This window comes from Excalfactoria chinensis, chromosome 2 (genome assembly GCF_039878825.1).
Source record: "Excalfactoria chinensis isolate bCotChi1 chromosome 2, bCotChi1.hap2, whole genome shotgun sequence".
NCBI classification, from domain to species: domain Eukaryota; kingdom Metazoa; phylum Chordata; class Aves; order Galliformes; family Phasianidae; genus Excalfactoria; species Excalfactoria chinensis.
The window spans coordinates 1,851,502-1,866,668 of record NC_092826.1 but is presented as its reverse complement, the minus strand read 5'-3'; the positions used below and the strand labels follow the sequence as shown (position 1 = coordinate 1,866,668).

The following is a 15,167-nucleotide window of genomic DNA, read 5'->3' as shown; positions in this document are numbered from 1 at the left end:
TTAATTCAACTCTAACACCCTGAGCTATTATATTGTACTCCCTACCTGTGTCTGACTCATAGCTCATATAGAGTTGGGTACCAGGGCTCACTAAAATCTGGGCTATTGGACTGCGATGAAGTGATAATCATAGAGCACCTGATGCCCCATCATCAAACCAGGCATGAAATTACTTCAGACATTTCACTTATCATTGTGAGTCATTTCCAGCTCTTGTCTGTTGCCAAAGGTTTTGGCTCAATCATTTGTAAAGGTGTATAAATTACTCCTTGGTGAGCAATACTATATAATTGTCCAGAGTTTGAACTGAAATGGACATTGAGCTGAAGCATTCCAATTGGAATAGGTCTGACTTTGGCTGCCCATGCTGTGAAATCTACTTCTAAACACACAAAGTGCTTTAAATGTTTCTCACCAGGATTTGATGTACTGAAGACCATACTCAGATTACTTACTGAAAATGGATAATAGATGGAGCCTACTACTGCATTTAAAGTCTGAGACTGATGAATGAGTCAGACAACCTGCTCAGTCACTACAGGCAAGCTCCCTACAGGTAAGTATTCAAGTCCATGTTTTCCTGTTCCCAGCTTGTTGTATAGGAAACCTAGAATTGCAAAGTGTTTTTTAGAACTTTTCCAACCAGCTTTTGTAGCTGTCAAAAGTGTGATTCACTGGAATCCACTGATTTGCTGAAGGCAAAGTGCATCTCATTCATACAGCCCTTCTGACTGGCAAATGTTTAAGCATCTGATAAATCAGAAACATCCTAATTTGTGAGTGAGGGTTATAAGAAATATCCCCAATTAAGATAAAATGATACACAGATATCTGCATAGAATTGCCAATTTTAATGAGAATCTGTACACTGCTTTTATCCCAGAAAAACTGGCACAAAATTATCCCCCAAATATTGGCACTCTAATACTTCGAATCTATCTCAAACTGTGCAGCTAAACTATATGTCCTTATGGAACCAAAATAAGCTCCACAACTACTTAGCAACTTAATGACTTAACAAGCATATGAGATATACATCTTTTAAGAAGCTGAAATAGGTCTTGAAATGACTCAACAGTTTTATGAAAGAAGAAGAGAGAAAAGAGAAAACTGAGGAAAATGGAGAATGACAGTCAAAGAAATAGGCAGGAGAAAAAATGATCACTGATCAGAAGCCTGTTTCAAGGAGTTCCAGTGTTGGCTTACAGCACTGGAGAAGGGTCAGTGAGGTGAGCATGCTTGTCCAGAGATAATAATGCTGAAATGATAAACAGCAATGATGACCACCAAGAAGTCAACCTTTCCCAGGATCCCTGTCAAGCACCCTTTTACGCTTCATATGTTTACAGGTGCACCATCTCAAAGTCATGAACATGTGAGTTTGCAATAACAAATTTGTCAAAAATATGTTTGCAGCCAAACTTTTATTGCAGGGAAGGTAGGCCAGATTGTCAGTGAAGCAGGACTAACCCGTTAGGGGATAGAATAGCATGCTTACTAATATCATTCTTTGACTGGTTGTCATGGCGACAGACTTGCACTGCAAGTATTTGAGACATACCAAGCACATCCCAGAACATGAAAAAAGTGCTTTTCTGTTGGTCCTTTACAAGGGTTGCTCTGACACAACCCATCACTTGGTGTAACTAGAGATGGAGGTTAGAATCTGGCTTGGTAGCAGCTGCTGACTGGCACTATGGTCCTGCTTTACACTTCATGTGCAGTCACTGAATATTATACTCATAATCAGTGTGCTGGGAGCAGTGATAAGTTCAGAAAGATTTGTTTATTAAAACCCAACCTGTGCTTCCACCAGCTCAAGTGTGTGGGTCTGACTGCAACTGAAAGAACCAGAATGGGTGAAAGGAGGGAGAGCTGGAATGACATGACTTGGCATGGAGAGTAACAACAACTTTACTACATGCTTCAAGGTGAATCCCAGAGCACTACAGTGAGATAATGACAGTACTGCAGTTAAATAGCTCAGTTGTATGTAAATAATTAGTAGTTTGAGAATTTCAAATGAATGCTCAAGCAAAAGAATGAGGTTTGACCAAGTTATATGAAGCAATCTCACATAGATCGGCTTGGACTGGAAGGGACCTTAAAGGCCATCTAGTACATATGTGAAGGAAGGATCTGAAACAAGCCAGTAACAAATGTCTGTGCCTTCATGTTCTATGTAGAAACAGTTGGTCTCACTCAGTGGTATATGGCAATACCTGTTGTCAGCATAACTTATGCACAAGTGCTGGAATGGGAATTCTCCTTACATTGAGGTTATGCAAAATGGACTCCATAGACCAATGCTCCCCACAGTATCAAAGCAAAAACCTGGGGCAGAGCCATCACGTTTTTGAACAATCCAAAACTGGGAAGGAAGGAATCAACTGTTCTAACATCCTCCTCAGCAGTACATTCCTCTTGTGGCACTAAGGGACGTGGTTTAGTGACAGGACTTGGCAGGTCAGATTTATGGCTGAACTTGATTCTTTTGAAGGTCTTTGCAATCTAGATGATTCCGTGGTTCTATGATTCTTTGCATCACTGGATAAGATCCTTGCATTCAGGAGCATGCTGTTAGTTAATACTTGCCATAGATGTGAACTTTCAGACAGAGGATGCCCACCTGTCTCAAAGAAGCACTGCAAAGTCCCAATGAACTTGTTTGATGCAAGATTTACATTGTGCCCACACTACTGGTGATGTTCACATCACACATTCTCCCAGAACTTTAGAAAGGCTGATTCAGTGGTAAACAAGGGGAAGGCAAACAGGAACATCTCAGGAACTGAGGTCTCAATCTACCACATAAAGAAGAATAATACACAGCTTGCACCCAGCACTAGACATGCTTTATTATTACAGATATTGCAGTGGCACTTAGCTCTGACTGAGACCTTGTTGTGCTAGACTCTGTGTGCACACATGATGAGGCAGTTCAGGAGGGATTCACTGGCCAAACGGAGCCATCTGTGATTGTCACCCTGAATTCGTTTTGCAATCAACAGGCATTTCCAGAGGGTAATTCCTCTTGTCCTAAAGTAGCCAGATAAATAAGATGAGATGAATCATGTTTTAAAATGCCTGTTTTTCTCCGTTCTACGAAGCGGGGTTGCTCAGCAGTATATGTCTACATGAATTTCTTCACATATATTAGTATTGAATCACATATTCATCTCCTTTCACAGGTGGTGAAATTGGGTGTGATAGCATTTGTGGTGAGCCACACAATGAATAATTTGCAGATGACTGCTTATCTGCATATTTCCAAGGTGCTAAAAATTCATTCGAGACTGCTTTTCGTCTTCACAAGAATTCTTTACTATCCAGGCATCTCAAAGCAGGTTGCAGGCATAAGAAAATGATGCCTTATACCTCTAGGCTGGGAAACTGATGCAGAGCCACTGGGAGACTTTAGTAGAACCATAGAATTGTTTGAGTTGGAAGAGACCCTTAAAAGTCATTTAGTCCAACTCTACTGTAGTGAACGGGGACACCTACAGCTAGATAAGGCTGCTCAAAGCCCTGTCCAGCCTGAGTTTGAATGAATCCAAAGATAAGACACCCATTGCATCTCTGGGAAGTCTACTCCAGTGCCTCATCATCCTGGCTGGATGCAGGGAATTTAGGCAGTATCCTTGAAGGAAAAAGACTGAGAGAGACTCAGAGAAAAAGCTCTGAGCATTTGCTTCCCAAAGCACAAATTGAAGAGAGGAAACAGGCGTTTTTCATGGGCAGGATGGCTAGGAGTGTGAATTTCCAGATGCCTGCTGGTGCTTTGAGCAAGAGCTTAAAGTAGGCAGTAAGTACTGCAAACATCTGGGCACTCCCCTCACCTTGTTGGTAAGGCTGAGACTCCCTTTTATAGCATTCAAGGGATACATTTCACTGAGAATAGCAGTGCTAACTGCCTGTGTTGCTCCTTCCCAATAAGTCCATTTCAGAGATGCTTGGCAAATGGGTTCCTTTCCAGGCCACACAGGCACTTTAAAATATCCCCAGGCATTCACTTGCTGTCTAAGAAGAAACCCCTGCTCCAACCACTAACATCACTGCAACTCAGAGCCCAATTATGTACCAAAGCAATCACAGAAGTATCTGCTGTAGTGCAAGGTAATTTGATCTATGGATAGGTCTTCACATGAGAACAGCCAGTGTGGTACACTACGAGCTTATCAAAGCAGAATGGAAGAATTCAGAATATTTGCATGCCTTTTTATTGGGTTTTCCTGATTAGCTAAGCTAAATTTGAATAGAATCATAGAATCATAAAGGCTGGAAAGACCTCTAAGATGATCAAGTCCAAATGTTCACCTACCAATACTTGAAGCAGGAGAGGGCTCCTTGAGACTCCTCATTAAGAAAGTTTAACAAATACAGAATTATCCACAGGATGTCTTATATTATATCCAAAAATAATTTTCTCTTGATCACTTCTTGTCAGAAAAATTTCTGCTCCAATAGGCTTGCTCAATTATCTTTATCCCAAAAAGAGACAGAGGAGAATCTCCATCTTTCTTTATTCATATAAAGGGAGAGTTTGCTGAGCCATACCCCTGTGGGGTCTCAAAATACTGAAGTACACAGCCCCTCTTTTATCCCTGCAACCCAATACTGGTGAGCTGTTCCTTCTTTCCTCATTGGCTCAGATACATGGGGTTCACATTCCTCTTGGTTTGCTTATCATGTCATCCCCCTTTCATTTCTTTTGTTTGCCCTGATATAGGCTGGTTTGTTTAGCAATTAGGACCAGTATATCAGTTTAGGAAAAGGAAACAATGAGTGCTAGTCAGAACAGAAGTCCTAACAGACTACTTTTGTCCTTGCATTTCACCAGGTGAAAGGACATTTTTCTTGGATTTCAGTTATATTGTTTAGGAAATTGCTCATCATGACCTACGAAACAAGGAAAGTTTGTAAAAACTGGGGAAACACAGCTAAAGGTTGGCCAAAAGTCACTGTGACGAAGCTGATGATAGAAAAATGAGGAGAAAGTATGTGGTCTAAGACCACCAGACTCCTACCATGCATGCCCAGAGGAATATTAGCATATGTTAATGAGTTATTGGGAAATAATGAATACATATGCCAATGTAATGCATATGTATGTCTTGACTGTTTAGGTGTATAACCTGAACTCTGAGAGCATGTACTTGCTTTGTCAAATTGCCCAGCGTGTATCATGATGAATAATGGAACACCACTCTCTAATTAGCGTTAGAGAGTTTTCTTCCCAAATTTCATATGGTAATACATACTTTGGAATCTGGATTCAGACTCTGTTGTTTAGCCCAACCAGAACTATCTTTGTATCCTGTAAAGTCTACCACTCTTTGTTCTGTTCAGCAGACAAGATTTACACACAGGTGCTAAGTTAGCATCTCCTGCAAGATAAGTTTGTTTAACCAGATCCTTGTGACTGAAACTCTTCTTTTCGTCTTGTTCTTTATCTTGTTCTGTTGGGATCCCCTATCCTTCCTTTGGTCTTCCCAATTTTCCATTTATTTTGCAAGGATACCTTATCCTTGCTTTTCCTTTGCTTCTTAATAACATCATATGCAATCCATGCTCAGACTTGGCTCTAAGCAGAAAGAAAAGCACATCCTCCAGCAACAGCTCTGGCTTGCTGTCTCCCAGTGCCCATTTCAAAAATCTGCATTCAATCTGAAAAGGCCAGAAAAGTGTCAAAACAAAGTTCGACCCTTTGCAAATCAGCTACCGAGTTACAGTTCCCTTTCATCTTCATTTCAGAGCCCATGGAATCTCTGTGCTGTGCTTAGAGCCTGGGACTTACTGTACAGCAAGAAAAAAAATATCACATCAAAATTATCATTCCCTTTGGCAAGTAATTGTATTATAGATGCATGAGGTGAGCTCTAAAGTCTCTTTCCATTTACTTCTCTACCTTCCTCCTACTGCAGATTTCTCCTGTGCTCACTCATAATGAATTCTGCTCTTTCATGGAAATGACCCATGCTGGGCTGCACTGGAATGGTGATGTCTGTTTGGATTACCTTTGGGAACGTGCTAATGAAAGGTGGCAGGGCTGTTACTGAGGCAGCAGCTCTGGGGAAGGGTTGCATTTCAGCTGAGCACACCTGGGATGCCCACGCCTGACAGTGATCTCATTATTCAATTAAAAAACAAAGTTCAGAAAGTGTTAAGCCACACGGTGCTCTGCCTGTGAAGCATCAAGAAGAGCCTCCTTCACATCTCATTTATCGTGGTAGGAATACGACTCAGGAATGACATCTTTTTTTTGCTTTTCTGTGTTTTCTCATTAGAAACAAGATGCACAAAAGCAAATCCGCTCTAGGTTCAACTTTCTAAACCCTTTCAGTAAGATTGAAATTATCTGCATAACCAATAGTTTGTCCCATTACCTTCATTTTAACTTGTCATAGGAGGCATAGGCAACAACTTATGATTAAACTGGATTTAAATTAAATGGGTTCTCTGGACAACAGACTGCTAGTATTACAGAATCATAGTACTGTTTGAGTTGGAAGGAACCTTTAAAAGTCATCTACTCCAACTCCTCTGCAGTGAACAGGAACACCTACAGATAGATAGGTAATCAGAGTCCCATCCAGCAAGACCTCAAATGCCTCCAGGCATGGGGCATCCACCACTGCTCTTGTCAACCTGTACCAGTGCCTCACTGCTTTTATTGTAAAACCATTTTTCTTTATATTAAAATATCTAAATTGCTCCTCTTTAAGCTTGGAACATTTCCCCATGTCCTGTCACTATAAACTGCTCAAGGGTCTGACCCTTACTTATAGCCCTCCTATAGATGCTGAGGGGACAACATAGCTCAGTGAGGTGGGAGATTCTTCCATCACTGCATAAAATGGATCTAAATCCAGGACATGGAAACCAAGTATAGATACAAGCAGACTAAAAATACCATACCAAGATAGGCTAACATGGGCTACTGGGATAAATAATAGTGAAAATAAATTGCTCAGGTCTTTTTGAAAAGTCTGGGAGCATTTCACATCTGCATTATTACAGAAGAACTCTCTGTTGGTCAGACAAAAGAATTATTGGGACAATTTAATAACCTGTCTCATGAAGTAGGTCAGGCCAGAGTCTGCAAAACTTAGGAGAGGCTGTCATGAATTCAGCAAGTGTTTTCTAGCTTTACAGTCTCCTCAGACTGGATAAAAATGGTTCATATCTGAAGCCTATGATATGTAATGGCATTCTGAATGAAATGTTTCAAAATGACCCTGCGCATCACCAAGACCTCTTCTAGTGCAAATGAGTAAATGTCCCCTTTTCCTTAATTAAAGAGAAGTCAAATCTACTTTTTCTCCTGTATTTCTTGCCTGTTTCTTTTTCGCTGTGACATTTAAACAACACCTTGATTTAATCTTACAGAGGATAATTATACTCTTATTGAATTTTACAGCTGAGGAGAGTTTTGGCTGTGTATTCTTAAACGTACAAGGGCTGCCCTGAAAGTAGTGCATCCTATTTTCCCTCCCATTCTATTGCTGTTACTTGGGAGAAGAATGCAACTCCCACCTCACTACAAGCTCCTTTAACATAGTCGCAGAGAGTGATAAAGTCTCCCCTGAGCCTCCTCTTCTCCAGACCAAACAATCTCTCATTAGAGCTGAATACAGGGATTGCATCTACTGGTCCAAAAGTTTATGGATGACAGCAAAGATGACTACCCAGAATCAGCACATAATATTTTTTACAAGGAATACTATAAGTAAGAACCTATCCTATGTAACCACTAGCTGATTTCACTTGAATCCCCCAGCATGGAGAAAAAAAATCTAATATGAAGAGTCATTTGCAGTGAGATAACATCATATAACATAAAAGTAAATCTATTTTTATTATTGACTTATAACCATAATTAACCCTCTAGCAAGTTTACTTGTTAGAATAGGCATGAAGTGCTAAAATGTTATGTGTCAGACAAAAACAATCAAACCATTTTTTAAGAAGGAAAGTCTAAATTCCATGTTGGAAACAGAATGCACACTGTTTTGTTATTTTTTTACTTCTGGGAACTGACAAATTTATGAAGGCTGCAATAATAATAATTTGCTGTACTGATTTTCCTTTTACAAACAGAACCTATCCTTCCATATGCATAACATGCCAGCTGGAAGTGTGTGTTGGGTACTGACATACAAATTATTAGCACATATTTTGTTTCCTTGAGTGTCTATATCAAGCTTGGTACATAGTGTACTATTCCTGTTCACATTTTTCTCACCAATGCACTTTCATGTGGACTGTTCTTCCTCCTTAAGGAAGAAACATGATAGAGATTCCAGGACCAGATTCTCTTTTTGAATACAAAAAAAAACAACCCACCCAAAACTACCACCTAAATCAACCAACCAACCAACTCCCCCCAAAATCCCTTACAAATAAAATAAAAACACCAAACAACAATTAACTTAAGTGTGCATGTCAATTTACTTCAAAGTATTTCCATTCAACATTAAGCGCCTTATCAGTATGCACTGTGGATGTTCTCCCTGAAAGGAACTAAGATAAGTGTTTATTTATTATTTTGTAGATCTCCAAAAGGGGAAGGACAAACAGCAACAGTTAGACTCAATTTTGATTTAAGACTGAACAAATCAGATTATTTTGACTAACAGCAGATTAACATTCACACCCTGGACACTGCTTCACTGCAGAGCATTGCCATCCTTCCTTTTGTCCATCCATTAAACAGAAATGTGTTCTGCAAAGCAGTGGTTCTCTGGTGTTTTATTAACCACATCCATAGTCACCTGAGCCTGGCTAAATTGGATTAGAAAGGTAAAAAACAAGGAAAAAACAAAACAAAAGGATATGTATATTATTTTAAATATATTTTATGTAATCCAGAAGTGCAGCCAGAATCAGGTGCAGCAAAGTAGGTACTTATGTTGCAATTTTATTTTTCTCCAGAGGGGATAAGCAGGAAAGGGACACAAGATAAAATAAGGCACTTTTCTTAATTCTTCTCTCAATCAAAATCTCCTTAACTACAACAATAGCTCTGTAAATCTTTCATACTGAGGTCTGTTTGGTTTCTGTTAGCTTGTAGCCAATTTACTCAATGGAAAGTAACTTTGCTGTTTCTAGGTAACCTCTGTAAGCATCTCAAAGTCTAAGTCCATTTTTTGACTCATCTACTCCTCCCCACTTCTTGCCATTTCGTACCAGCATGCATAGTTGCTGAATTGCACCAGATCTTAATACACAGAATGACAGCAACTGAGGCCCCTTGGTTTGTTCAGCCCAGAGTAGAGGAGGTTGAAAGAAGGCCTTATGGCAGCCTACAGGCAACACACAATCTCTGCTCTCTGGTGACAGCAGCAAGACCTGAAGGAACAACCAAGAGAGGGTCAGGCTGGGTGTTAGGGAAAGGTTCTTCACCAGAGGGTAGTGGGCACTGAACAGGCTCCCCAGGGCAGTGAGCATGGACCCAAGCTGCCAGTGTTCAAGTAGCATTTGGACAACACTCTCAGACATACAGTTTGGATTTTGGATGGTCCTGTGTGGAGTTATGAGCTGGACTCCTTTTGGGACCTTTCTACCTCAAGATATTTTATGAGTCTATGATTCCTTCTTTTTGTTGCCTTTTGCAGATCGGACTTTTCCTCACTTTTTGTTATGATTCAACCACCTGCATTGTTTGTGTTTGTCCTTCAATATGCGGACTGAATATTCTTGCCACTATTGGTGTTGCAGAACCATCTCATAACTCAGTACAAAATCTGGATTAGGTGATGTGCAATGGAAACATCATCTTTACCTTACATAACCATCTGAATGGACCGAATGATAGGAGAAAATAGAGACTTGGAAATTAAATGATTTGCCTAAGGTACCAGAGCAACGCAACAGCAGAACAAGCAAAGAATCATAGAACCATTAAGATTGGAAAAGACCTCTAAAATCATCTAGTGTAACCATCAACCAATCACCATTATATTTTCTAACCATGTCACTCAATGCCACATCTCCATGTTTTTTGAACACCTTGAGGGATGGAACTCTATCATCTCCCTAGGCAGCCTGTCACAATACATTATCACTTCTCCAGAGAATTATTTTTCTTTCCTAATATCCAACAAGAACCTCCCCTGGCACAACTTAATGCTATTACACCTCATTCTATTCCTGCTACCTGGGAGAAGATACCAACTCCCACCTCATTACAATCTCATTTCAGAGAGTTGTAGAGAGTGATATCCCATGAGGATCCTCTTCTCCAGCTGCTGATGAACAACTCTAAGGGGAACAGGGATGACAATTACAGTTTCTACAACTGCCATAAGAACCCCTTTCACCCCCACCAGAAAGGCCACCCTGGTTTCTTCTGTTTCCCTTTTCCTGCCTTCCCTATTCCAAGTGCACCTACGCAATTAATTCAGAAATGCTTTTTCACTGATACAGCTGAATTAATGTCACCTGCTTTCCCCTTAATCATCCTGATAAGCTCCATCTGTCCCAGAGACAGTGAGGGAAGAGTTTTAGAGTGCAATGATAGACTGCTGGATCCATCTGAGAAAGAGAAGTAGAAAAAGGTAACACATACTAAAAAAAAGGACAAGAGAACAGTTAAGTGAGGATCAGTCACTATGTTGGGTACCACAGACAAGCTGGTTATTATATTACTGACTGATGCTCTATCTTTGCATGAGACCGTTAATTATGACTATTTCCTGCCTTGAATTATTTTTAAAGACTGCAGTAGGCAGGCAGTATTTGTAAGGGAAAGTATTCAAGCTTCACATATGTCAGGCAGAGAGAACAGAGAGACTTGGGAACAAGCAGCAGACGGTGAGCTTCAAAGGAACAGACAAATAAAAGCCCCCTAGAGCAAAGAATACCTCAGAGACAAAATGAGAAGCCTACAGCCTGCAGTACTATTCAGGAAGGTTTTATTAGTAGACTGTAAAAATCCAATCACGAGAACTGAGCTGTGTTGCTTTAAAGAGTTGTGGCAGACAGTTTCAGACTATGCCAGGAAATTCTAAATTCTTGCTGAACCTAAGTGTTTGCCATAGAATCCTAGAATCATAAAGGTTGGAAAAGACTGCTAAGTTCATCTAGTCCATCTATCAGTCCATCACCACCATGCTCACTAAACCACGTTTCATGTTGTAGCCACAGCTGTAATAGCTTCATAAGGCAAGGAACACAGCTGCTCATTCTAGATAAGCAATCTTGTAGACTGAAAGTGTGACGCTTGCCATCTCTTTCCACTTTGTGCTCTCCCTATAGTCAGGCTTGGCTATGAGGCATGAATGGTTCAAAGTCAAGGAATTTCTCCTGTTTTGGTTACCTGCATGCCACATATAATTACTGGTATGAACTGTCACATCTTCACCAACTGAGCCAAAGACTGAGGAACCAGTCATGTATACCTATTGAAAGAACATGAAGTCATGAGATCTGTAAAAACTCAAGGCATCATTACGTGGATTATAGAAATACTTGGAAACTTTACAGAACTAGAGGCCGCCTACCAACCGTATCTATGTATCTATATATAAGAATATATAAATTGGACATGCTGCATATATATCTATATGTATATATATATTTACATGCCGAAACTCATGAATAGACAAGGGCAGGGTAAGTGAGAGGAGCTTGTTTGTACTGGAAATGATTTTAGAAACGAGATTTCTTTCATCCAGGTTAAACTGCTGAAAACCTGATAATCTAATGCTCAGATTGGATATTTAGATAAATTTATTCTCAGAAAGACTGCTGAGGCACTGGAACAGGCTGCCTAGGGAGGTGGTGCAGTGACCATCCCTGGAGGTGTTTAAGGAGTGTGGAGATGTGGCAATGAAGAACATGGTTTAGTGTGCACAATGGTGATGGGTTGATGGTTAGACCTGGTGGTCCCAGTGGTCTTTTCCAACTTTAATGATTTTATGTTTCTGTGAAAAGTCACTGAATCTTTAGGCAGCACCATAATATAGGAGAAAATGTCCTTTGGAGATAACTTTTCCTTCTGTGTATTTCAGGAAGGAAGCCTAGGTAATTATTTTTGTATAAGGTGGTTAAATCCTCCAAGATTATCCAAGATCTGAAAACACATCAATGGTACAATTCTAAGTAATTTCAAGTATTCCTAAGTAACATCTTTACAGTTACGTTTATTTATCTCCTGTAGCCAGCACACCCATATCTCTACTAGATCTCAGCTGAGTCTCAGGTTGTTATAGAATCATAGATTCATAGAGTGGCTTGGGTTGGAAGGGATACCAAGGATCAAGTTCCAGCCCTCCTGCCACAAGCGGGGCCACCAACCACCAGATCTGGTACTAGACCAGGTTGCCCAGGACCTCATCCTACCTGATCTTGAACACCTTTAGGAATGGGGCATCCACAACCTATCTGGGCAGGCTCTTCCAGCACCTCACCACTCTCTCTGTGAAGAACTTTCCCCTGGCATTCAATCTAAACTTTTCCCCTTTGAGCTTAAAACTATTCCCCCTTGTCCTATCACTATCTATCCTAGTAAAACGTTGATTCCCCACCTGTTTATAATCCCATTTTAAATACTGGAAGGCTGCTACAAGGTCTCCTTGCAGTCTTCTCCAGGCTGAACAAGCCCAGCTCCCCCAGCCTGTCTTCATAGCAGAGATGCTCTGCTCTGATCATCTTTGTCAACCCATCCCCACCATGCCTACTAAACCTGTCTGACACCTATAACAATTGAGTCACCTCTTCTATAGAGATCTGAACAAGTGCAGCATTGAGCCAAAGCTTGTTTCATGCACTGTGAATCTTTTTATTGCTGTGTTTATGGTCCTGGAATTCACTGGAGCAGAAAGTGATTGTGTAGAGGGCTTTTCTTTCCTTTAGCCCAGGTGTACATCAGGGCTGAGAGAAGCAGGGAAGAACAGGAATACCACTGACTCCACCTGAATGCAAGCAGCTCAGCTACTGAGACATACATTTGTTGAACAAAGAAGAAAGGCAGAGAGCAGTCCAGCATCTCTCCTTATTTTTCCTCTGCATCTTGACTCAGAGTCTCCATCACATGACAACAGCATCAATGCGGGAAACACCTCTTAAGTGCAAGTGAGTGAAAAGAGCTCCAGGTTTGTTTGTTTGTTTGAATAGAATACTCTGTGGGTATTTCCCTTTTTAAAATTCTGGTTCTGTTTTCCTTTCCTCTCATCACTTAGTACCTGAGAGCCTAATTTCTATAGAAGTTAATGGTAAGGGAGTACTCAACCTGCTGATGCCAAGGAAGCAGTCTCCCTAGCAACAGCAGCCATGGAAGCAATCAGATCTAATTAGTTCCTCAACTCATTCATGTCCATTGCATTCCCAGCATCCTGCCTGAAGGATGAGTTGGCCTTTATATTAAGTGGCCCGGGGTATAGATAATTTCTTTGTGATCATCTGATCTCACTCCTATCAGATGTCTTTCTTCTTCATTGTCCAATGAAAATCTAGCTTCAGTGTTCAGAAAAAAGAGTCAAAGCAAAGATACAGAAAGAAAAATCATTCTTGAACTGTGCAGAGAACAGATGCGGCTGGAAGCTGGGAAAGTTTCTTCAACAGTGATACAAAACCCACAGTGAAGCGTAACCTTAAAGAGGTAGATATCTCTGAGGTCCATTTTGATCTCTAAAAGGACATTAGCTATGGCAAGAAAATAATTTGCTTGCAAGTTATGGTCATGTACTATCCAAAGCCAGAGCTGATGCGTCCAGATGTTCTATCAGTGAGCTACAGACCTGAGAGAGCTCAAGAAAGTGTGATGTCTCCACCACTAGAAGGACTTTTACAATGATGTAAAACATGATAGGTGAGTTTCACACACAGCAGCAGATAATGTTCTCCTGACACAAGTGGGCAACATGATCCTGTAATTCTTTATGGCTGTGAGACCCCCCCCCCACTGACTGAAGCAGATGTTCCCAGGCTCGGAAAGCCATTGCCAGGTTTGAGCAGGAGATGGGTTGTGACTCATTGTGTGCTCCCTGTGTTTCCAAGCCCAGGGAGTAGCAAGATTCATACTCAAAGTCACTCTTGACATTTCCTGCTGAAACCCTTATTAAAACCCCTGCTGCAGTCCTTATTAAACCACTATCCCAGGACTTGACAGCTCCTGCTTGACTTGTAATATATTTAGGCAGGGTCTCACTGAGTCTGTGAGGGCCAGAGCCAAGGTTCCTAGGAGACAGACCCCTCTGCCTTCACTGAGCGACTGTCAGAACTATGTCATGATGCATTTTATATATAGTAAGTTTGTTACAACTGATGCTTAGAGCTTTGCTGTACCTATTCCACGGCCCCTTGGCACTCCACTGACCCTCCCCACATATTTACTGTTGTACAATACAGAGCTGTATGATTAGAAGCTATATCTCTAATCTTTCAACCCCATGCATGGCCAAACATTATTTCAGATTCCAGATTCCACAAGGGGCAGACACAGGACTCCTTCCAGTTATGAACCCATCCATTTACCTCCTTAGATCCGGTCAGGAAGATGAATAACTCACCAGTTCTTCTCCTTTAACCCAAGAACAAGCAATACAACAACGAATGTGAAAGGGAAACCACATATCTATTGAGCAGCTCTGAATGGCTTAGTTTGAAGCATCCTCTCTGCTTGTATCTTCATTCATAAATCAAAGCACTGTAGAATCAAAGTATCATTAAGGTGGGACAAAGCCACTAAGATCATCTAGTCCAATTTTCAACCTGTCCCCACCATGCTCACTAACCACGTACCTCAGCATTACATCTACCCTTTTCTTGAACACCTCCAGGGATGGTTACTCCACCAACAACCTGGGCAGCCTGTTCTAATGCATTACTACCCTTTCAGAGAAGAAATGTTTCCTAATATCAAACCTGAACCTCCCCCAGTGCATGTTGAGGCCATTATCTCTTGTCCTATCGCTGTTAACCTAGGAAAAGAAGCTGACCCCCACCTCTCTACATCTTCCTTTCAGGGAGTCATAGAGAGTGAAATCCATCCTGGAAGGCTGCAAATCTGCCTTATGTCCTGACATTCCCTATAGATGGAAGCCCATTAGATTGATTTTCCACATGTATGAAAAATTTAGTCACTGATAACATGCTAGCAAACAAGTAGAATTAGCTAAGGTTATAGTTCCTTGACTGATGTTAGTGGATACGGAAAAAGTGAA

At 40.9% G+C, this 15,167-nt stretch overlaps 1 long non-coding RNA gene across 3 annotated transcripts in view; it reads left to right on the top strand.

The window, feature by feature from the left end:
- LOC140249087 (uncharacterized) overlaps positions 1–13,057 on the top strand; it is a 35,836-nt gene extending 22,779 nt beyond the window's left edge. For 2 of the 3 annotated variants that reach the window (XR_011902942.1, XR_011902943.1), the window contains exons 3-4: positions 419–556; positions 12,859–13,057. This is a non-coding gene — a long non-coding RNA (uncharacterized lncRNA). Of the gene's footprint in view, positions 1–418; positions 557–4,840; positions 5,034–12,858 lie in introns of those variants that run through there. The other variant, XR_011902944.1, reaches the window with a different exon arrangement.
- The last annotated feature ends 2,110 nt before the right edge of the window (positions 13,058–15,167 follow it).